Consider the following 23,831-nt stretch of genomic DNA (forward strand, 5'->3'; position numbering starts at 1 on the left):
AAAATCACATGATTTACCTCCTATTTTAAGAAAGCAGTAATCCTAACATGCAGCCAGAGGGAGGATAAGGTCCTCCAGCACCCAAGGCTGAGAAACCAAAGTGCAAACCCTCCAGCCCACCTACCCCAACCCTCACACTGATTGCTATTAGACTATGAGCTCCCCCCCCGCCACAACACCTTAATCTCTAGTTATCTGGCTTGCAGTCACCATGCATCCCCATTTCTTATTTCTCACTGCTTCAAACACGATAGGGGAATGATAGCTGAGTGAGTTGTGCGCCCCCTCCTACACTGCGCCCTGAGGCTGGAGCCCTTCTTGCCTCTGCCCTGCATGCAGTCACTGCCCTCTGACCACGACATAACACGCATGTTTCTTGCCTGAATCTGCATCCTTCTGTCTATACGTGCACATATGTGTATGCTTGTCTTGCACGCTTACGAGGTGCAAAAAACGCTGCCAAGAGCACATTTTTCACCAGGTCCAAATTATTCAAATTTATTAAACAATAATTCACATTTGTTTGACACTGTGTCAAGCTCGTAGCTCCTAAAGAACTGCTGCAGCTTTGGAACTATTATGTTTTCTTGGACTTTAATCATCCTGGCACAGATCCATTTCCTGTCAGAAAGTGAAACAGCTTAGGAATGTCATTTTCACGAAAGAAAGCAGAGAGAATCTGAGAGGAAGTTCTCGTCTCCTCTAGAGCCCCTCCGATCCTTAAACATGCCGGCGGGAGGGCTGGAACACATCAAACATTAGCCCAGGGAAAGGACACACTTTTCCCACATTAAAATACATGGATAATGTTGAACTTTTTGCTAAAAATAGTTCCCACGGTTAATTCTATTAGGATAAAAGTATGTCCTAGCAGTCTTCGGTTAAGTACAACAGTTTGGGCCCCCCACTAAATAACTTTCGAGAGATAAAAAAATGAAAAAGTCTGTACATTTTCAGTAGGGTTCATGGAGTGACAACTTAAGTGGCTTTCGTTCACTGTTTATATAGATGGTTGTATTGTCCGCAGGAAGTGATACTACTGTCCACACGTGGGCCTGCATGTCGCCTGCTTCTGTGGACAGTGATATCAAATCAGGACATGATGAGGAGTGTCATGGTCAGTACCTGTGCAGTCAGGCAGTTGACACATACGTGTGCATCCGGGTGGACGTAGGGCATCTGCCTCCGTGAGTGCCAGGGGCGTAACTAGAAATCACGTGGCCCCCCTGCAAAACTTTGAATGGGGTACACAGTAGAAATACACACCACTCGGCACTCAGCACATGTATCTTGGGAGGGAGAGAACAGAGGAAGCAGCCTGCATGTGTATCTTCTGACTGTGCAACACTTCACCTCAAAGCACTCCTGTAAAACAGCATGTGAAACAAAGCCAAAGGACGTGCAACCGGTGCAAACTACTTAGAAAGAAGTCATCATGCAGCAAGTACATCAAAACGAGCCGGGCAACTGTCACCTTGTTCCGCTTTAATTCGTCTTCATGCAAGATATGATACATACATAATTGCAGTTCCTTGTGGTATCAAACCTGTTCCAGGTGTCTGTGCTGGGGTGTGTCGGGGTTCGGTGACCAGGGTGGAGAGACTGCACTACGTCGTTTCGCGCCTGACTGGCGCTTGTTCACGTGCTTGTGTCTATAACCATAAGTGCGCCGTGCGGCTTCCTGTATATGGTCTGGAAGTCGCACCCTCGGCGCTCGTGATTGGTGCGAGGAGTGATGTCACGGGGGTTGGGGGTGAAGGGGCGGGGCCACGCCGTTCCATCGGCGAAGGTGATAGTGCGCCGCATATGCTGGACGTAGCAAGCATATGCGGCGGTTCTGGTCGCTATAGCGACATATTCCTTATATACTGTGAGTGACAAGAAATACAACAATACTGTGTTCGTTATCAAAAGTGCTCAGAATATACATACTGTGCCATAACATTGAGCATTTAACATTGCAATAAAGTGGCTAGTGCTGATTCAAACATTTTACATAATTCCGTGCTTGTGAACATTTAGTGAACTTGGTATGTACGTCCATAGTGGCATGAAATGGCATTCTTTTACTATCTTGCTGCCCATTGTGTTAAAAACACCTTTTTATTATTATAATAATAAAATCCCTGTGTAAACCCCAATACCCTATTAAAAAATACTGGGGGTGATACTGCCAATCTTAAAGGAGACCCTTGGAGGTACATTATCCCATATATAGTTCCTGCTACCATCCACCTATTAAAGTTTCCAGAGGGGTCCATTTGGTTAGCCTCTATTTTTGTTTTTTTGGGTCATCTAACCTGCACTACAAAGGAAGAAAGAGGGGTGCAAAAAGCACAGACAAAAGGTAAGTATGGGGAAAAAGATCTCTATTTGATGCCTGGTCGCGATCCAGTGTCTATGGTCGCGAAACCCATGTTGCCTTCTCCATAACAGAAGGGGGGAGAAACCAAGGGTGGGAGTGTGTTACCAACCAGAATCCAGGCTGATTTGCCAGAAGTCCAGACTGGGCACCTTACAAGAACCCAAAACACACCTCAGGCCCCTGGGCAGAGGGCGAATCTGCCCCCTCACAGTCTACCCCAGTGTGTATTAAGGGTGATCCATTTATTAATGGGTCAACAGTGCATAGTGCACTTTTAGGTCCTGTGCACCCTGCACTTTTAGGTCCTGTGCACCAGGACCCTATCTTATAGGTGCCCTTAGGTCTGTTCTGGCATCATCATCAAGAGCTAACTGCACGATTGGAAGCAAGGAAATATGACAGGGAATTCCTTGTGAAGGCTAGGGATAGAGCCAGAGATAGGGACAGGTCTTCCCTCCTCTCTAGGACCCCCAGGAGCAAAGAAAAAGGTCAATTCACTTTGACGTTCGACTATACCCCCATGGCCAAGAAAATAACACAGATTGTTAAGAAAAATTGGTCATTGGTAGCAAGAGATCCCGCACTCCGGAGAGTGTTCCCAGACCCGCCCAGGATAGCGTACAGAAGGGCCCCCACTCTGGGCGACATTCTAATTCGGAGTGAGTATCGCTCATGCCCAGCCATGAATTGGTTGGGCATTAACCGCCCTAGGGGTAACCACAAATGTGGTAAATGCAAGTATTGCCCTTATATGCGGGAAGGTACCAACTACCGCCTGGGAGGAGTACAATGGGAGGTGCGGGCTTTCATTACCTGCCAAATAGTAGCAAAAAAGTTTCTGTACCGTGTTAGCCAAACAATTTATATAGGTAGAAAAAAAACAACGGTTTGTAAGAAATAATACCTTTTAATGGCTAACTAATAGAGTTAAATGATGCAAGCTTTCTGGGATCTAGTCCCCTTCTTCAGGCATATTTCCAGATGTAAGCTGAAGTAAAACACTGATGCAGATAAATGGTAAACACGAAGATGACAGTTGTGTTGGTTACTGTTTATCCGTTAGGTGTCAGGTGATCAGCAGGCTGGAGCCAGTGAGTTAGTGCAACCATACATGAAATCCAGCAGGTTTTTGAAGATCATGAAGCCAAATCAATCATGTTACATAAGGTGTCATGAATCCTGTTCCACAATTTAAACCTTCTGTTAATGTCTTGAACATTTTCATAAATTTGTACTCAGAAACTTTTCTTGATTGATCATTTTTGAAGTTACCCTTAAGAACAAAGTTTTTCCTGCCAAACAAAGTTTGTGTCTTATGTGGTATTTTGTCCTTGTGATTTTTATTATGTTGGCAAAACCACCAGGCCCCTAAAGGAAAGGGTTAATGAACATTTTAAATCCATAAAATCAGGTAAGGGTTGCCCCCGGCTCATCGAACACGTAAGGGAAGCACATGGAGGCAATGCCAAGTGCCTGAAATTTGCAGGTCTCCTGCATGTCAGTGCCTCTAGGAGAGGGGGCGACCGCGACCGTGAGTTGACCCGATGAGAGTCACGGGTAATTCAACGTACAGAGGCAATGGGACCAATAGGTCTCAACGACAGGCTAGATTTGGCCTGCTTCCTTGACCCATAGCTTCCCTAGGTCCGATGGGCCTGGGACACCAGAAATGCCAGGTGGGGGGGCGCTGTTCATATAAACAAAGTATCCCCCAAATGTAATGTAGAGACCCGTGCCCTTGCCTTTCCTATTTTGGTGCCTTGATACTCTAAATGTAGACTCTATGGTCTGCATTTCTTCTTCCTCATCCCTCCTCTCCTCCTCCTGGTTTCTGGGCCCTGGACTTTCTGGGACTTCGGGACACACTAGATGTGGCCTTGACTTCCACTTGTATACCTGGGTCTCTTCTTTTTCCTCCTCCCTCATGTACTTTTCCTGATGATGATGCCAGAACAGACCTAAGGGCACCTATAAGATAGGGTCCTGGTGCACAGGACCTAAAAGTGCAGGGTGCACAGGACCTAAAAGTGCACTATGCACTGTTGACCCATTAATAAATGGATCACCCTTAATACACACTGGGGTAGACTGTGAGGGGGCAGATTCGCCCTCTGCCCAGGGGCCTGAGGTGTGTTTTGGGTTCTTGTAAGGTGCCCAGTCTGTATTTCTGGCAAATCAGCCTGGATTCTGGTTGGTAACACACTCCCACCCTTGGTTTCTCCCCCCTTCTGTTATGGAGAAGGCAACATGGGTTTCGCGACCATAGACACTGGATCGCGACCAGGCATCAAATAGAGATCTTTTTCCCCATACTTACCTTTTGTCTGTGCTTTTTGCACCCCTCTTTCTTCCTTTGTAGTGCAGGTTAAATGACCCAAAACCCAAAAATAGAGGCTAACCAAATGGACCCTTCTGGAAACTTTAATAGGTGGATGGTAGCCGGAACTATATAGGGGATAATGTACCTCCAAGGGTCTCCTTTAAGATTGGCAGTATCACCCCCAGTCTCTTTTTTAATAGGGTATTGGGGTTTACACGAGGATTTTATTATAATAATAAAAAGGTGTTTTTAACACAATGGGCAGCAAGATAGTAAAAGAATGCCATTTCATGCCACTATGGACGTACATACCAAGTTCACTAAATGTTCACAAGCACGGAATTATGTAAAATGTTTGAATCAGCACTAGCCACTTTATTGCAATGTTAAATGCTCAATGTTATGGCACAGTATGTATATTCTGAGCACTTTTGATAACGAACACAGTATTGTTGTATTTCTTGTCACTCACAGTATATAAGGAATATGTCGCCATAGCGACCAGAACCGCCGCATATGCTTGCTACGTCCAGCATATGCGGCGCACTATCACCTTCGCCGATGGAACGGCGTGGCCCCGCCCCTTCACCCCCAACCCCCGTGACATCACTCCTCGCACCAATCCCGAGCGCCGAGGGTGCGACTTCCAGACCATATACAGGAAGCCGCACGGCGCACTTATGGTTATAGACACAAGCACGTGAACAAGCGCCAGTCAGGCGCGAAACGACTTAGTGCAGTCTCTCCACCCTGGTCACCGAACCCCGACACACCCCAGCACAGACACCTGGAACAGGTTTGATACCACAAGGAACTGCAATTATGTATGTATCATATCTTGCATGAAGACGAATTAAAGCGGAACAAACTTTGAATGGGGCCCCCTCCCACCTTCTCTCCGTGCCCAAACTTCTCAAGCATTACTACAGGACACAGCACTTGGGGAGTGGTAGAAAAGCTGGAGGTCGAAAAGGCTGTACAGAAGACCCTGCTGCACACTGTCTACAAATCTTTGTCTGCAAAACTTTGTATGATTCCTTATCAGTGGCTGAGCAGATGCAGTCATTAGAACAACTGACAAAGAGAAGAAAGTTTTTTCTCTCCTTGCCCTTAGTTCTCAGTCTTTCAGGACAGGGCCCCCTGTGGTTTATGGGCCCCCCTGCAGCTGCATCCCCTGCAGGGTCTATTGTTACACCCCTAGTGAGCGCTATGTGTGGCATTGTTTGCCTCTGCGCTGGAAGTCGTGGGGGTGGGCGTGTTGCGCATGCACATGTGGATGGATGTACACGTGTGCATGATTTCACGTAAGTAATTACGCGTGGGGATGTGCACATGCGTACGTACTGACGCATGACGCCATGTTCGCGCCAAACGGCCTATATAAGCCTGCAGAGAGCAGTACTCAGTGCTGTTGTATTGCAACTAGTTTCTGGGTGCTCTCCCATGATGCGACTTGCTGTATGACTGATTCCTGTTATGTTACTGACCTCGGCTTGTCTGACTACCCGTTTTGTCTATGACCCCGGCTTTGTACGACTACCCGCTCCATTGCTGACCTTTGCCTGTCTAGGACCTACCGTGTTGCCGAATCCTTGCTTGTACGAGAACCACCTCTGTTGTCGACCCGGATCTGTCTGATAGCCCGCTCTGTTACCAAACCATTGCTTTTCTACAGAACTGTCTGGCCGTCGGGTTATTGCAGTACCAGACCCGACCTGTGGGAGTGCTCCGGAACCTTCTTGGTCACGTGCCTGGTTGTCACGCCACGGGTCCTGCGAGCGCTCCTGCCTCTTGTTCACTGGAGATTCCTGATCCCAGTCCAGGAACTGCAAGAGTTGCTGCCCTCAGCACCCCGGTCTCCAGCATCTGAGGTACGTGACAAGGATATGAAGACTTTATGGGCTTTTACATAAATTCTAATGACAAGGTAAGCTCTGTCCTGAAGAAAAAACTGCTGCTTAATGATAAACTTCTTTATGGCATAAAGATAAAATATGCCCACTCTCATCCCTAAGAGATCACCCCCCACACACACACACACACACCATCTTCCCCAAAACATAAATGATTAGTTAAGATGCATAAGGACACGTTCAATGGGGCGCAATGCAACACTGCAGCATAATGGCCACTTTTTGTAACGTAGCTTGTTGCCAGGGCTGGTTCTAGGCTTTTTGCCACCTGAAGAAATACATTGTAAGGATGCACACCCCTGCTTATTTTTTTTACAATTTTCATCTATACATTATTATTATTGTGATTTCCATTCTGAAATTTATCTCAGCTGCAGATCTGTGGAATGTTTCTTTCTGAGGATTCCAAAGCCAGTGAAAATAATGGCTGGTCTCCCAGAATGCTCTGGGAAGAGAATTCTGAATAGCTAAACAACCTAAGCTAAGCATCACTGGGAGGATGGGGCTACATACCAATATACAGCGATATGTAGATATACAAAGTGCTTCTGATGCTGATGAAACTTTAAAAAAAAGTACTGTAAAAGTGGGCATCTTGAATAAGTTACTGCATACTACTGTAAGTCCCTACGCTGTCTCTTTAACCACTTCACATCCAGAACTTGTTTCCCGCTTATGGACCAGAGCAGTTTTGACATTTTAGCTACAGTATGTCTCTGTTTAATAAGCAATAACTTTATTCCTACTTATGACATCTAAATTAAATATACAGTTTATCGGGTTATTTTTCACGACAAACTAGGCTTTCATTGTATGGCATTTTTTTCTGGAACAATTTTGTTTTCTATGCATTTCAATAGGAAAAAGAGGGGAAACATAGAAAAAAACACATTATTTCTCATTTTTACCAATTACAGTTTAAAAATAAAACAGCGCTACTGTAGATAAAAAAACACAAATTTTGTTTGGTTATTTCTACCGTTTATCACAAAAATTAGATTATGTTCCTGCCACAATTTATGGTGAGGATATTTGATTCTGAAATAATGTTACAGTGTGTATTTTTCACTATGAACTGAGAAATGAAAAACATTTTCAATGGTAAAAATCAATCTTATTGGCTCAGGGAACATATATTCCCTTTCACCAATTAGTGCTGCAGTAGATAGTGTCGGAGGTTTACATAGGTACAAGCCCAATCATGCACAGCAGTGCTTCCGAGAAGTCACAGAGGATGTAGATATAGTGTAGTGGTGGATAAGTGGTTAAAGAGGAACTTGACCAATCAGTAGCTGATACACAATTTCCCACGAACAATCTTTACCTTTTCTCGAATAGATCATCAGAAGGGTCTGTATGCCTGATATTGTGGTGAAACCCCTCCCACAGGGTGATGTCATGACCATGGTCCTTGTGATGTCACCTGCCAATGCTTGTTCCCTTTGCCTCAGTTTACCATTCAGCCTTGGACCCTGAGGGAGTTCTGAAGGCATTCAGCGCTGCAGGAAAAATAACCCTTTGGATTTATTGGTGAGTCCACACACAATACAGTTTTGATTGTATGTACAATCGATACAATCTGCAATCTTCCCCTCTCTCGAGCAGAAGAATAAACAAACAATTACTTCCTATGGAGAAGAAGCCTGGGCTGACAGAAACACTGTTTTTTAAGGCTAAAACCTAAAGGGGCTCTTTGCAGCACACCTTTCTATGCATATCTCATATGCTGGACTCATCTAGCGCAGGGAATCTGTCACAGTTCTGACAGGTTGCTATCTGTGAACCTCATTGCATTGTTTCAAACTGCCAGGCAAGCAATATCTCCCTTGGTGCATAGAACTCTCAGTAACGAACATTCCGTACAGATCACCTGGCAGAACTAAAGATGTCACCACCAGCGTTACATTTCAGAATGTGAATAAGGGAGAGGAAAGAATTTACAAACACTGACTGAATAATCTATACATTAATATTGTAAACAATAAACAACTTTATTCATTATGTGATTTTCACTACAGTTCCTCTTTAAATGACGCACAGGTCTATTAATGAGTGTTGTCGCTGATGTTGCGGCCTGTGTTTCAGGACAAGCCTTTTACCTGAGGAACTCCACCTACAAATTGGATGACCTCTCAGGTGAAGTGGATTTAGAGGTTCTTAGCTGATCCCCAGTGAACAGATGTCTGGTAGCTGAGAATGTGGCAGGGCCTAATAATCTGCCGGCTTCCTCTCAGGGGAGAGATATTTTTCCACATAGTAAAGACGTTTATAGAGCAGCAGCAGGTAAGAAACGGGGTTGGCGGTGAGATTCCTGCTGAGAGCAAAACCAGATTGGTGCAGCTTTACTGCTTTCTATATTTCTAGGGTTAGTCCACTTTACTACAATAATCCACCTAACGTATCAATATACAAGTCATTTAATAGCTGAATGCCACCAAATATTATCTTTCAATTTCAGTCTGCAGCTGCTATCATTAAATTTTTTTTTTTTTATTTTTTTTTATTTTAGGAAAGTTGCTGGAATCCATGGCAACAACACACAGCTTGGTGTTAAAGTGCACCAGAAGCGATAATAAAATAAAAAATACATACCCTCTGAATAGCCCATATGCTTCCTTGACGCTCATACATCTCAGCATTCCAGTGCTGGGTCCCTTTAAATGTATGCGACTGGAGCTTTTCTAATGTGCTTCTTCTCACTAGTTTCCAGATATCAACCCAACCCAGGGCCGGATTTACCATAAGGCACTGTAGGCACTTGCCTGCGGGCGCCTCATGATAGAAAGGCGGCTTTCCCCTCTCCCTGAAGGGCCTCCCTCCTTCCTTCTCTATGCAGAGTCCTGATGAGAGTATAAATGAAATGATAGTCACCCTGCTCTTCAACATTCCACTGATGAGAACTCCCTTCAGTCAGGCACCACTTGCTACTTAATACTGAGGTTCCTTTAGCTACCTAATACTTGGGGGCACCTCTAGCCACGTCTAGTTACTTCTAGGCTACCTAATACTAATGGGCACCTGTGGCTATGATAGGCAAGAGAAGTAAGGGAGAAGTGACAGCTTGGAAAGCCAGGAGCCAGCACACTTGCGGTGCAGTTTGGTGGGAGTTTTATAGGTTCATGGAGGGTGAAATCTAGGGCGCCAGGCCTATAGGCTCATGTGAGGTAAATCTGGACCTGACCCAAACGCAATCTCAGATCTGCATATGACTACTCTAGAGCAGGGGTCCCCAACCTTTTCCGGCCCGGGGACCACTTACTGACCAAATTTTTCTCCGAGGCCCGGAAGGGGGGGGGGGGGGGGGGCGCGGGTTATTGCACGCGCGACCTAGTGGACAGTGTCGTGCGCAGCGGGTTACGGGGGGAGGGGCTGGGGTGCGGCAGCATAGCTAGCATAGTTGCCTCAGTATAGGGAGTTTAGTTGCCCCAGTATGGCTAGTATAGTTACCCCAGTGTAGCTAGTATAGTGCCCCAGTATAGCTAGTATTGTGACCAGTATAGCTAGTATAGTCCCAGTATGGGTCGGTAGTGCCCAGCATGGCTAGTATAGTGCCCCAGCATGGCTAGTATAGTGCCCCAGCATGGCTAGTATAGTGCCCAGCTATAGCTAGTATAGTGCCCAGCTATAGCTAGTATAGTGCCCAGCTATAGCTAGTATAGTGCCCAGCTATAGCTAGTATAGTGCCCAGCTATAGCTAGTATAGTGCCCAGCATGGCTAGTATAGTGCCCAGCTATGGCTAGTATAGTGCCCAGCATGGCTAGTATAGTGCCCAGCATGGCTAGTATAGTGCCTAGCTATAGCTAGTATAGTGCCCAGCATGGCTAGTATAGTGCCCAGCTATAGCTAGTATAGTGCCCAGCTATAGCTAGTATAATGCCCAGCTATAGCTAGTATAGTGCCCAGCTATAGCTAGTATAGTGCCCAGCTATAGCTAGTATAGTGCCCAGCTATAGCTAGTATAGTGCCCAGCATGGCTAGTATAGTGCCCAGCATGGCTAGTATAGTGCCCAGCTATAGCTAGTATAGTGCCCAGCATGGCTAGTATAGTGCCCAGCTATAGCTAGTATAGTGCCCAGCATGGCTAGTATGGTGCCCACTGCCCAGCTATAACTAGTATAGTGCCCAGCAGAGAAATATATATATATACACACATATATGTATATGTGTGTGATCCTTACTAAGTAAGTAAGGCTTACTTGATGTCAGGCTCGTGCAGGCTCTGAGTGGGCTCTCAGCGGCAGGCTCACAGCGGCAGGCTCTGTCTGACCTCCTCTCTCTAATGGCGCCCAGACGCTGCACTCGTATACACTGCGACTGTGTCGCAGTGATGAAATACATGCAGCCATTCATTGATTGGCCTGGGTGCGGGACTGTAGGCTGAAGGGGGAATGATGATTGGGGCACTGATGGAGGAGGCGGGACTGGCACCTCCGATATGCTGCTATTGGCCGCCGCTTCAGAAGGGGGTGATTGGTCACATGGAGGCATGACAGGCCTCCGAGAGGAATCCCCACTGATGCAGGAGGCGGGACTGGCGCCTCCGATAATAGCGTCGCCGCCGCCAGGGGGTGATTGGCCACACATAGTGAGGGGGCGGGACTTGAAACGCATTACGCGTACGCCCACGCCCACTGCTTCGGTCGCACAGAGTGAGGGGGGCGGGCCTGGAGACTGGAGACGTATGATGCGCCCGCCCTCCTGCCGCGGCTGCCCTTAGAATTAGAAGTGAAATGTTAATCTGCGTGAAAGTGAGTCTGAAGCCGCGGCCCACCATGAAATGTCCTGCGGACCACTAGTGGGCCGCGGCCCACAGGTTGGGGACCCCTGCGTCTAGAGTAACTTCCTTGCATTCACATATACAATATTTCTCACGTGCCTTACATTTCCTATGGGATTCCCTTCCAAAACACATGTGCCACTCTCCAGCAAGGCCGGTTCTAGACTTTCCTCCTGCCTGAGGCAAACTTGAGAGCCTGCGCCTCCTCTCTCCCCCCCCCCCTCCCCCCTCTCCAATTTGGAATGATCACACAGCACCTGAAAAATAAATTACTTTGCTTCATTTAATTTTCTTACATGACATGTTGCAGCACACTGGCTGGCTGTGAGTCTGTGACAAACAAACTGCTCACCCTCAGCCACTCCTTTCCTCCTCAGTCAGGACAGCAGTGCCACCTCCTCCCTTCTGCTGTGCTAGTCAAAGTAAACACTGCTGCTCTCCTGCCTCCCCCTCCTCACTCACTGTCAGACTCCTCACACAGCACAACAAGCTGCTTTTCCCCAAAGATGACCTCTTCACCTCACTCTCCTCTCGCTTCTCCTCCTACTCTGACTGCATGCTGTTAGTGTAAACACAGTACAAAAATGCTGCCCCTGTAATCTTTGCGCCTGATACAAATGTTTCACCTTGCTTTATGAGAGAACCGGCCCTGCTCTCCAGCCTTTGATATCTTTAAAGGACATCGGAAGCGAAAATAAACTAATGAAATAAACAATTGTATCCTCCTAAAAATTACTTTTTAAGATATTCCACAGTTTTATTTTATGTTTAAATCACCTTTTTAAGTTTTAACTGTTTTATTGTTTTTGCTCAATGACTCATTCATTGAAGTATGGCAGGGCTAAAATGTATGAACTATTGATCCTTTTTTTATCTCTTTCCTGTTCTCAGAAGCCATTTTCTGCTAGGAAAGTGTTTTATAGTTAGAATTTCTTAGCAGTGAGGGTCACTGAGCACTGTGGTCACTTCCTGTCTGAGTCAGGACTGAGTCAGCCACTTACAAACGTGATATTTAACTCTTTTAGGCAGCAAAAGAAAAAAAGAAACAGAATAGTTGTTTCTACGCCTATTCCTTTAGATTGTATGTTTGCAAAGGCAGGGCTCTCACCCTGTTGAGTCTTGGAATTTGTTATGCCAAAGTATTGAATTTGAATATTATACATATTTTATTCATCATGTTACACATTCATCACTGACTGTAATTACTATGTCTACCAAAGCTCTTTTTTGTACTGGTGTTTATATTTTGTATATACCATTGTCTGTATTGTTTGTTTACATTTCCAAAGTGCATTGTTTACATCTGTTCTCCCCTCTAATCACCCACTGATCACCCATCAATCACCCATCAATCACCCCCTGTCACCACCTGTCACTGCTTTCCATCAGATCAGACCCCTATCTGCCCCTTGGGCACCCAATCACCCGCCCACAACCTCAGAACGCCCTCAGACCCCCCCCCCCCCCCCCCCGAGACCTCCCCCTGTGTACTGTATATTTTGGGTTTTTATTTTACACACAATTGTCCATTTGCAGAGATATTTCTCCCACCCAGCATGGGTATGTGCAAAAATACACCCCAAAACACATTATACTACTTCTCCTGAGTACGGCGATACCACACTTTTTTGCAGCCTAGGTGCGCAAAGGGGCCCAACGTCCTATTCACAGGTCATTTTGCGGCATTTGGTTTCTAGACTACTCCTCACGGTTTAGGGCCCCTAAAATGACAGGGCAGTATAGGAACCCCACAAGTGACCCCATTTTAGAAAGAAGACACCCAAAGGTATTCCGTTAGGCTTATGGTGAGTTCATAGAAGATTTTATTTTTTGTCACAAGTTAGTGGAAAATGACACTTTGTGAAAAAAAACAATAAAAATCAATTTCCGCTAACCTGTGACAAAAATTTAATCTACTATGAACTCACGATACACGTAATGGAATACCTTGGGGTGTCTTCTTTCTAAAATGGGGTCACTTGTGGGGTTCCTATACTGCCCTGGCATTTTAGGGGCCCTAAAGTGTGAGGAGTAGTCTAGAAACCAAATGCCTCAAAGTGACCTGTGAATAGGACGTTGGGCCCCTTTGCGCACCTAGGCTGCAAAAAAGTGTCACACATGTGGTATCACCGTACTCAGGAGAAGTAGTATAATGTGTTTTGGGGTGTATTTTTGCACATACCCATGCTGGGTGGGAGAAATATCTCTGCAAATGGACAATTGTGTGTAAAAAAACAACCAAAATATACAGTACACAGGGGGAGGTCTGGGGGGGGGGGGGGGGGGGGTCTGAGGGCGTTCTGAGGTTGTGGGCGGATGCCTCAAAATGACCTGTGAAATCCTAAAGGTACTCATAGGACGTTGGGCCCCTTAGCGCACTTAGGCTGCAAAAAAGTGTCACACGTGTTATTGCCGTACTCAGGAGAAGTAGTATAATGTGTTTTGGGGTGTATTTTTACACATACCCATGCTTGGTGGGAGAAATATCTCTGTAAATGACAATTTTTTATTTATTTTTTACACACAATTGTCCATTTACAGAGATATTTCTCCCACCCAGCATAGGTATGTGTAAAAATGCAAGAATGCAAAAATGCTTCTGTGTCGCACCAGCATACACTACTGCTTTGTTACTCCTGCTTATATGTTGTTTTGCCTGAGGAAGCGGGCTTGGGACCCGTGAAACGCGTTGCAAATTGCTTCTTCTCATCTGGAGTACTAAATTGATTAAATTTAATATTTTATACCATACAAAGTGGTTGTGCTTTTTGTGGGGAGGCAAACCACCCATGTTTTAATTTGGTTTTTAATTGGTACAATTTTTTACTCTGTTGGCGCCTCTGTATTCCTTATTACGCAAATTATCCACCTGGTGGATGGGTGTGAACACCCTTTCTTCTTCTCAGAGAGCGACTTTTTAGCCTGAGCAGGGACAGGTCTAATATCCCCGTCTGCGAAATAAGTGGTTGCCTGGATTCGGCAACCTCCCTTTGTGAGTATAACTTATTTTTTCTTACATTTTTATATTTACTGAATTACAATAATACACGATTGGGGGCTCTCGATTGTCTCTTTCTTTTCCCCCATTTTGGAAAGTAGACACCCCAAAGTATTCAGAGAGGGGCATGGTGAGTCCATGGCAGATTTCATTTTTTTTTTTTTGTCACAAGTTAGCAGAAATGGAAACTTTTTTTTGTCACAAAGTGTCATTTTCTGCTAACTTTTGACAAAAAATAAAATCTTCTATGAACTCACCATGCCTCTTAGTGAATACTTTGGGATGTCTTCTTTCCAAAATGGGGTCATTTGGGGGGTATTTATACTATCCTGGAATTTTAGCACCTCATGAAACATGACAGGTGCTCAGAAAAGTCAGAGATGCTTCAAAATGGGAAAATGCACTTTTGGCACCATAGTTTGTAAACGCTATAACTTTTACACAAACCAATAAATATACACTGAATGTTTTTTTTTTTATCAAAGACATGTAGCACAATAAATTTGGACAAAAATGTATAAGAAATTTTACTTTATTTGAAAAATGTCAGCACAGAAAGTTAAAAAAAAAATAATCATTTTTTTGACAAAATTCATGTCTTTTTTGATGATTATAATAAAAACTAAAAATCGCAGCAGCAATCAAATAGCACCAAAAGAAAGCTGTATTAGTGACAAGAAATGGAGGTAAAATTCATTTAAATAGTAGGTTGTATGACTGAGCAATAAACCGTTAAAGCTGCAGTGGTCTGAATGGAAAAAAAGGCTCTGGTCCTTAACCTCCTTGCCGGTTATCCCGAGCTCAGCTCGGGGTAACCTGCGCAGGAGGATTTCTCAGGCCCCGCTGGGCCGATTTGCATAATTTTTTTTCCCTACACGCAGCTAGCACTTTGCTAGCTGCGTGTAGTACGCGATCGCCGCTGCTCGCCGCCGATTCGCCGCTACCCGCCGCGCTGAGCCGCCCCCCCCCCGCCCCAGACCCCTGCGCAGCCTGGCCAATCAGTGCCAGGCAGCGCTGAGGGAAGGGGATGGGGAACAGTGTGTTAATGATTACCACTATTCAAAGTATCTATACAAGTGATTATTGTGAGCACAGGACCAATAGAAAGATAATACTGTAGTTGAGGGAGGGCCTTCGGGGCCCCTCTGGAGCAAGGGCCCCGATGCGGTCGCAACCTCTGCAACCCCTATTGCTATGCCCCTGGTGGCACCCTTTTCGTACACTAGCCAATGGCGCCCTTTTTTCCTGTTTCCCATGTTATACGTACTGTATTTGTAAACATACATTTTTTTTAGCTGTTTAGTTTTATGCTACTTATGTATAGTATATGCTTCAGAAAGTGCTGTTCTTGTTGATCAGAGCAACCAATCAGAATCTTCCTTTCCTTCTCCCACCGGCTGCTAGGCTGTACGAAGGCTTTTGATTGTGAAGGCCTACAGAGCTTTACTTAAGCTAATACGGAGCTTTGCTGTAGCCCAGACTAGTCTGCTTCTGACTGCAAGGAGCTGAAAGTGAGTCATTAACGGTAATACGTCTTGTGTCTCTTTAGTGAATAAATATGCTCGCCGAGCGGCGTTCATCCAGGGAGGTAACGGCAGCAGTTTATAACTTGTCAGACTTTAATTACGTCTCATACCTTTAAATATCATCAGGCTGCCCTGATTAATATCAAACAGTGAGCACATCTGACACGTCGGATTACCAGTCCAACAAACTTGTTTAGATTATGAATGAAAAAGCGGTTTCAGTCCAAACGAATGTCTAATAATCCGGCTCTGGTGTGTTCTTAAGTGTTTGCGGGGCTTCCTGGCCGCCGCCGTCACGCTGAGAGGCGCAGCGCTAAGTACAGCGAGGAAAACCTAACACAAATACCGCCGTCGTTTCGAGGGAAGGAAAATAATGATAGGACAGGGCAACGGCATTGTTGTGCGCACAACAAAAGGAATAAACATTACGACATGTTTTATTTTAAACTGTTACGGCTCGGAGCGGGCTAAAAATATACTCTGTGTAATAAAAATAAAATATATGTCCAGGAATCTCACGTTACAATAGCAGCCGGAATGTCCTCTAATAGTCAATGTTTCAAATCGGACTTAACCCTCTGGGCGATACAATTACATCGCCCAGGAGGGGGAGCAGCACTTTTTTTTAAATTTTTTAGTTTTTAAATCATGTAGCGAGCCCTGGGCTCGCTACATGATAGCCGCTGCGCAGCGGCATCCCCCCACCCACTCCGATCGCCTTCGGCGATCAGAGAAAGCAGGAAATCCCGTTCAGAACGGGATTTCCTGCTGGGCTTCCCCGGTCGCCATGGCGACGGGGCGGGATGAGGGAGTCCCGATCCACCCCTCAGCGCTGCCTGGCACTGATTGGCCAGGCTGCGCAAGGGGTCGGGGAGGGGGGGGGGGGCTGCGCGGCACGGCGGGTAGCGTCGGATCGGCGGCTAGCGGCGGCAATCGGAAGTTACAAAGTGCAAAGTGCTAGCTGCGTGTAACAAAAAAAAAATATGCAAATTGGCCCACCAGGGCCTGAGAACTCCTCCTGCGCGACATACCTCAAGCTCAGCTCGGGATTATCGCCCAGGAGGTTAAAGGACAACTATGCCGAAAAAATTGGAACATTTAAAGTACATACATATAAATGTACATTTCTTCCAGCATAAAATGCGCTTTAACTTTTTTCCTATATCGCCAGACTTTCCATCATTTACAGTAGGCAGTGAAAATATGACAGATCTGACAAGCTTTGGACTAGTCCATCTCCTTATGGGAGAGTCTCAGTTATTTTTTTCTTTACAAAAGTGCTTACTGAACTGCAGTTGCTCAGTCCAACTGTCAAGATAGTGTGGAAACAAGTGGGGAAGCTGGCTGACATTTTTGTATAGATCCATTCCAGGGGGTGCTTTTGTGAAGGATAAAGGAAATCCTGGGAATCCCCCATGAGGAGGTGGACAAGTCCAATGTGATTTATAGTGCACTTTACTCTGGGAGAGATGTACATTTTATATATATTTTAAATTTTACACATTTTCAAGATAACTGTTCCTTAACCACTTCAGTACCAATAGTCTCTGGCCCCTTAAAGTGGATCCGAGATGAACTTTTACTCATTGCAAAATTGTGTTCCTGTCCTATTGTTTATAGGGCATTCCTCAAGCCAAATACTTTTTTGTTTTTGTTTTTATACTCTAATTCCCTATACATTAAACAAGCCTCGCCCACAGTTTCTCCAGAGAGCCTTGGCATTTTCAGACAGTAACAAGGACTTATGGGAGCTCAGTCTGGGCAGGAGGAGGGGGAGGTATTACTAGCCAGAGATTTTAGAGGCAGAGGGGAGGAGAGGGGATTAGTTTTTTTCACAGGCTGAGTGCTGAAGATGCAGATAAGCTTGCCTGTGTGTAATGTTTACAAACAACATGGCTGCTGTCATTGTAGCACAGGAAGAAATAATCATATACTATTGAAGCTGTTTTCAGTTAGATTTGTAAACTTTAGATAAGATTATATAGACAAGTTACTTGTTATAGTTAGTTTTTCATCTCGGATCCACTTGAAGGACCAGAGAAGGCTAGAACAAAAAACGGGTCTCACCGATGTCTTACTGCAAAGACCCATCACTCTTGCCATTCTTGCTGCTGTCCTGTTGCTGAAACCCACTCACCCTGCCGTCGCTATGACAGCAGAGTATTGTGAGCTGGACAGGAGCCGATTTCAATGGCTCCTGGCCCTGAGAGCAATGTGCGCCAATGTGATTGGCTCACAGTGATCACAAGGTCAGGAGCCAATGAAATCAGTTTTGGACTAGTCAATCTCCTTACCTTGTTTTATGATTAAAGCAATTAAATCGGCTCCTGATCGGCTCATGGAGCTCTGCTGTCATAGCGACGGTAGGGTAAGTGGGCTGCAACAGCGGGAGACGGTGCGATTGGTGGTAACAGAGGGTCCGTTCAGCGTGCTAATTGAAATGTACGCGCTGACAGGTCCCAAACAGGGCGTAGATTTTAATTAGCATGGTCTGAAAGTGGTTAAAGTAGAACTCGGGTTGTGGAAGTCAAAGCAATTCTGTGGGAAGAGAGCATTATATGCATCTCACAGGAACTCTTCCGCTATTCCTCAGTTCTCCTCTTCTTGGTCAGAACCCTTTTCTTCTCCCCAGATGCTGATGTGTCGCTGGCAAAGGTCTATAGGCTGCCAACTCCAAGATGACCATAGCATACCATTCTATGCAGTGTAATGGAAGCTGTCTTGGTTGACAGAATAGTTGTCCAGTTACCACTCAAGTGTCCAGGAGCTGCAGGACAGACAGAACTGAATACTGTTAATCACCCTTCTCAGATTGAATGTCAATCAGGGCAAGGTAGTGGCGAAAGAGGCGTCAACCTAGGACGCATCGGTCAAAAGTGGTTGAAGGTGCGCATCTGCCCCACATAGCCCAACTGTGCTTTCTTCCCTTGTTGTCACTATGCAGACATGTGTGTAGTGTCTTTAGGGAAAGATATACCTTCAGTTTTTCCTCTTGATGACCCTGCCACGGTGGCAAAGAGCAAAGTAAATGTTTTCAATGAGAATGCAGACAGCATTCATAACTCACAAAAAAGTGCTTTACTATTATCTGCAGGGGCGTAACTACAGGGGAGCACAATCTACGAACAAAGGGGGGGAGCATAGGTTTGGGGGCCACCCATCAACCTCTAACCTTTCCTCCCTACGATAGGTTAGGTGTTTTTGTGGCTACACGTGCTATGGGTATAAAGATCCACATGTTTTTTGACCCTTGTAAGATGAGCCTCCCTGGCTGTGAGGGTCAGCAAAGGGAGGCGAGGAAAGGGTTAAAAACAAAAGAGTTAACGGTGGGTGCCAGGGGGATGTCGAAAGCCTCTGCAAGATCCAGAGGCTTCACTCTCCTTAGGTAAGTATATGGGGTTTTTTTGTTTGTTTTTTGTTTGCTTCCACCCTCCGGTACACTTTAAGACTAGAGAGAGGCGAAGTTATTATGTGTCAGAGGGGCAGTTGGTTCTTCAGGAGGGCGGTGCTTTTATGTTTTACATCTGCTAGTGGGTTCCATGGTCCTAATTCCAAATAAAAATGCACCACATGGTGAGCAGTTAATGGGTTCAAGTATCCCCTTAGCTAGTTCACAATTTAGAATTTCACTCCAATCACAAGATCTTTATGTAAAACTAGCTAAAATGCCCGCCCGTTGAAAAAAGGGTGCTAGGCCTCAGCCGCGACCACCCCCACGCACAGGCGTTTACGATCCATTCATGCACACCCATTCACGACCCGCGTGCCCACATGAACGCACACACACATTCCCTCCCGTCCCCCTGCGACCATTCTTTCCTGCTCTCTGAAGTCCATCCACCTGCTGTGCATGTGTGTCCGGCACGACGCACGGACACAAGAACACAGGAAGAAGATGCAGCAAAAGGGGGTTTATTATATAGGATTATTAGGACTATTTAGTATTTATATAGCGCCGACATCTTCCACAGCGCTGTACAGAGTATATAGTCTTGTCACTAACTGTCCCTCAGAGGAGCTCACAATCTAATCCCTACCATAGTCCTATATCTATGTGTGTATCGTGTACTGTATGTATTGTAGTCTAGGGCCAATTTGGCAATTTGGGGAAGCCAATTAACTTACAGTGGTGTGAAAAACGATTTGCCCCCTTTCTGATTTCTTATTCTTTTGCATGTTTGTCACACTTAAATGTTTCTGCTCCTCTTTCCGCCATACTGCAGACCCGGCACCATGGTGCGCATGAACGTGCTTGCGGATGCACTTAAAAGCATCAATAATGCAGAGAAACGTGGCAAGCGTCAGGTCCTCATCAGGCCGTGCTCTAAAGTGATTGTGCGCTTCCTTACAGTGATGATGAAGCATGGCTACATTGGGGAGTTTGAAATAATTGATGATCACAGGGCCGGAAAAATTGTTGTCAATCTTACAGGCAGGCTTAACAAGTGTGGCGTCATTAGCCCCAGATTTGATGTGCAGCTGAAGGATCTGGAGAAGTGGCAGAACAATCTCCTCCCTTCACGTTAGTTTGGGTACATTGTGCTCACAACTTCTGCTGGCATTATGGACCATGAGGAAGCAAGGCGAAAACACACAGGAGGCAAAATCCTGGGATTCTTTTTCTAAATGTTAAAACATGCAGAACAATAAACTGTTATCACAAAAAAAAAAAAAAAAATGTTTCTGCTCATCAAAAACCATTAACTATTAGTCAAAGATAACATAATTGAACACAAAATGCAGTTTTAAATATGGTTTTTATTATTTAATGAGGAAAAAAAACGCAAAACCTACATGGCCCTGTGTGAAAAAGTGATTGCCCCCCTTGTTAAAAAATAACTTAACTGTGGTTTATCACACCTGAGTTCAATTTCTGTAGTCACCCCCAGGCCTGATTACTGCCACACCTGTTTCAATCAAGAAATCACTTAAATAGGAGCTATCTGACACAGAGAAGTAGACCAGAAGCACCTCAAAAGCTAGACATCATGCCAAGATCCAAAGAAATTCAGGAACAAATGAGAACAAAAGTACTGTAATTGAGATCTATCAGTCTGGTAAAGGTTATAAAGCCATTTCTAAAGCTTTGGGACTCCAGCGAACCACAGTGAAAGCCATTATCCACAAATGGCAAAAACATGGAACAGTGAAGAACCTTCCCAGGAGTGGCTGGCCGACCAAAATTACCCCAAGAGCGCAGAGAAAACTCATCCGAGAGGCCACAAAAGGCCCCAGGACAACATCTAAAGAACTGCAGGCCTCACTTGCCTCAATTAAGATCAGTGTTCACAACTCCACCATAAGAAAGAGACTGGGCGAAAACGGCCTGCATGGCAGATATCCAACGCGCAAACCACTTTTAAGCAAAAAGAACATTAAGGCTTGTCTCAATTTTGCTAAAAAAACATCTCAATGATTGCCAAGACTTTTGGGAAAATACCTTGTGGACCGCCGAGACAAAAGTTGAACTTTTTGGAAGATGCGTGTCCTGTTAAATCTGTCGTAGAAGTAACACAGCATTTCAGCAAAAGAACATCATACCAACAGTAAAATATGGTGGTGGTAGTGTGATGGTCTGGGGTTGTTTTGCTGCTTCAGGATATGGAAGGCTTGCTGTGATAGATGGAACCATGAATTCTACTGTCTTCCAAAAAATCCTGAAGGAGAATGTCCGGCCATCTGTTCGTCAACTCAAGCTAAAGCGATCTTGGGTGCTGCAGCAGGACAATGACCCAAAAGACACCAGCAAATCCACCTCTGAATGGCTGAAGAAAAACAAAATGAAGACTTTGGAGTGGCCTAGTCAAAGCCCTGACCTGAATCCTATTGAGATGTTGTGGCATGACCTTAAAAAGGCAGTTCATGCTAGAAGACCCTCAAATAAAGCTGAATTACAACAATTCTGCAAAGATGAGTGGGCCAAAATTCCTCCAGAGCGCTGTAAAAGACTTGTTGTAAGTTATCGCAAACGCTTGATTGCAGTTATTGCTGCTAAGGGTGGCCCAACCAGTTATTAGGTTCAGGGGGCAATTTCTTTTTCACACAGGGCCATGTAGGTTTTGAGTTTTTTTTCTCACTAAATAATAAAAAACATCATTTAAAACTGCATTTTGTGTTCAATTATGTTATCTTTAACTAATGGTTAACGGTTTTTGATGAGCAGAAACATTTAAGTGTGACAAACATGCAAAAGAATAAGAAATCAGGAAGGGGGCAAATAGTGTTTCACACCACTGTATCTGTATGTTTTTGGGATGTGGGAGGAAACTGGAGAGCCTGAAGGAAACCCAACATACAAACTCCTTGCAGATGTTGACCTGGCTGGGCTTTGAACCGGGGGCCACCGTCTTGCCCTCAGTGGTAATCACCATCAGCAAAGAAGGTTGATGTCACCTGCCTCAACATAAGTTTGCATATGTGATCTGTACGTAAGTCTCTGATTGGCCATTCACTTAATTCTAAATCACAGTCATTTGTTTCTCATGTTTGACATTTGTTGCCACTAGTAAGAAATTGGAACTCTCATTCTGAGATTGAGATCAGCCTGTGACTGATACCATATGTTTCCCAAAGAAATCAAACAATTATGCCGCGGCCCTACAGGGAGATATCTCCGGCAGATCAAACCCGAAACTGCTTCTTTCTCAACCTAACTAAATAGTTTTTCAATAACTTAATTTATTTTACATGTAAATATGCCTGCCAACCTTTAGGGAGTCCCGCTCTCCGTACAGCCGGATAAGCGAAAATAAAATTAACAGTAAAGTGTATTTCTTTTATTATTTGTGCCTGATGATCTCTATTGCCTCTCTGGTAAAATGAATGTTTTTCATGAATAACTGTGCAAAGTTAATGAAGAAAAATGACCTTAATAAATGAATAGGCTCCGCAATTATGCAAAATAAACAAATATGTAACGTAATCATTAACTTTACCCAGAACAGATTAGATCTTCCGATACAGGCAATGAGATTTTACAATAGTACTTTACCGGGGAGCTAAAGTGATAAGACAGATCTCCTTGTTAAGAGCCTCTTCTTATTTTGTCGCTAAACTGAACAATATATTTCATTTATAAAATATTTACGGCCGGGGGTTTTGCATGCGGCAGATTTCTTACTCATTCTCTTCTTGGGAAAATGTCAAGTTGTGGCTGGTTCACACCAGGATGGAGCGGCAGCATATCTGCATGGTTTGGATTGGCTACCTCTCCGGTGTTCCATGGCAAGGTCTTCGGCACTTGTGTGCCATTCCGTGGCAACTCATCACTGTCTGAAAAAGTGGTGCTGGTTGAGTCTGTTCATTGTGAGTGCATAAGACAAACAAGGACACAGAAGAGGCAAAGATGCATCATTAGTTCCAAGCTTTCCCAAAGGGAACATGAAGTCTGTCAGGGGCGTTGCTAGGGAACATGGAGTCTGTCAGGGGCGTTGCTAGGATCCTAAGAGATCCGGGGCACTTTTGGGAACTCTAGCCGGAAAATGGGTGTGGCGACACACAACAAAATGTGGGTGTTGTCATGGGTGGAGCCAAATTTACATTAACTTAACAGCGGTCTAAGTAGGCCTGTGCGGCAAAGGTTGGATGAAGTCCCCTCACCATTAATACAAAAAAAAAAATGCAGCATATCACATAGGCAGTATCACCTAAACATAACTAGGCAGAGTTACCCGGCTTCTGTGCTGGCTGGTCTGGCTTTCAGCTGGTAGGGCTGGCCTGATGCCAGGTTGTCTGGCTGTTCCCCCATAGCATTCCCTGACCTTGTAGTGAACCCCTTCCCATGCTCCCAGGGGCCTCCCATTGAGGTATCAAAACTCCCAGAAGAACCACAGCTCCCTGCATGCTCCCATAAAGGCATCAAAGTGCCCAGCATGGCACCACAGCGCCCAATATGCCCACATAGAGGCACCACAGCACCCAGCATACCCCCG

At 45.0% G+C, this 23,831-nt stretch overlaps 1 long non-coding RNA gene and 1 pseudogene across 1 annotated transcript in view; one reads left to right on the forward strand and one right to left on the reverse strand.

Annotated features, from left to right (window-relative positions):
- Positions 1 to 570: 570 nt before the first annotated feature.
- Positions 571 to 23,831, reverse strand: part of LOC137525864 (uncharacterized) — a 150,774-nt gene continuing 127,513 nt past the window's right edge. Inside the window, exons 3-5 of the long non-coding RNA XR_011023044.1 lie at positions 7,923 to 8,097; positions 6,263 to 6,551; positions 571 to 621 (exon numbers count right to left, since the gene is read on the reverse strand). This is a non-coding gene — a long non-coding RNA (uncharacterized lncRNA). The remainder of the gene's footprint in view (positions 622 to 6,262; positions 6,552 to 7,922; positions 8,098 to 23,831) is intronic.
- LOC137525862 (small ribosomal subunit protein uS8-like) lies at positions 20,107 to 20,578 on the forward strand (annotated as a pseudogene).

The sequence above is a fragment of the Hyperolius riggenbachi genome, chromosome 7, assembly GCF_040937935.1.
Source record: "Hyperolius riggenbachi isolate aHypRig1 chromosome 7, aHypRig1.pri, whole genome shotgun sequence".
Classification (NCBI taxonomy): domain Eukaryota; kingdom Metazoa; phylum Chordata; class Amphibia; order Anura; family Hyperoliidae; genus Hyperolius; species Hyperolius riggenbachi.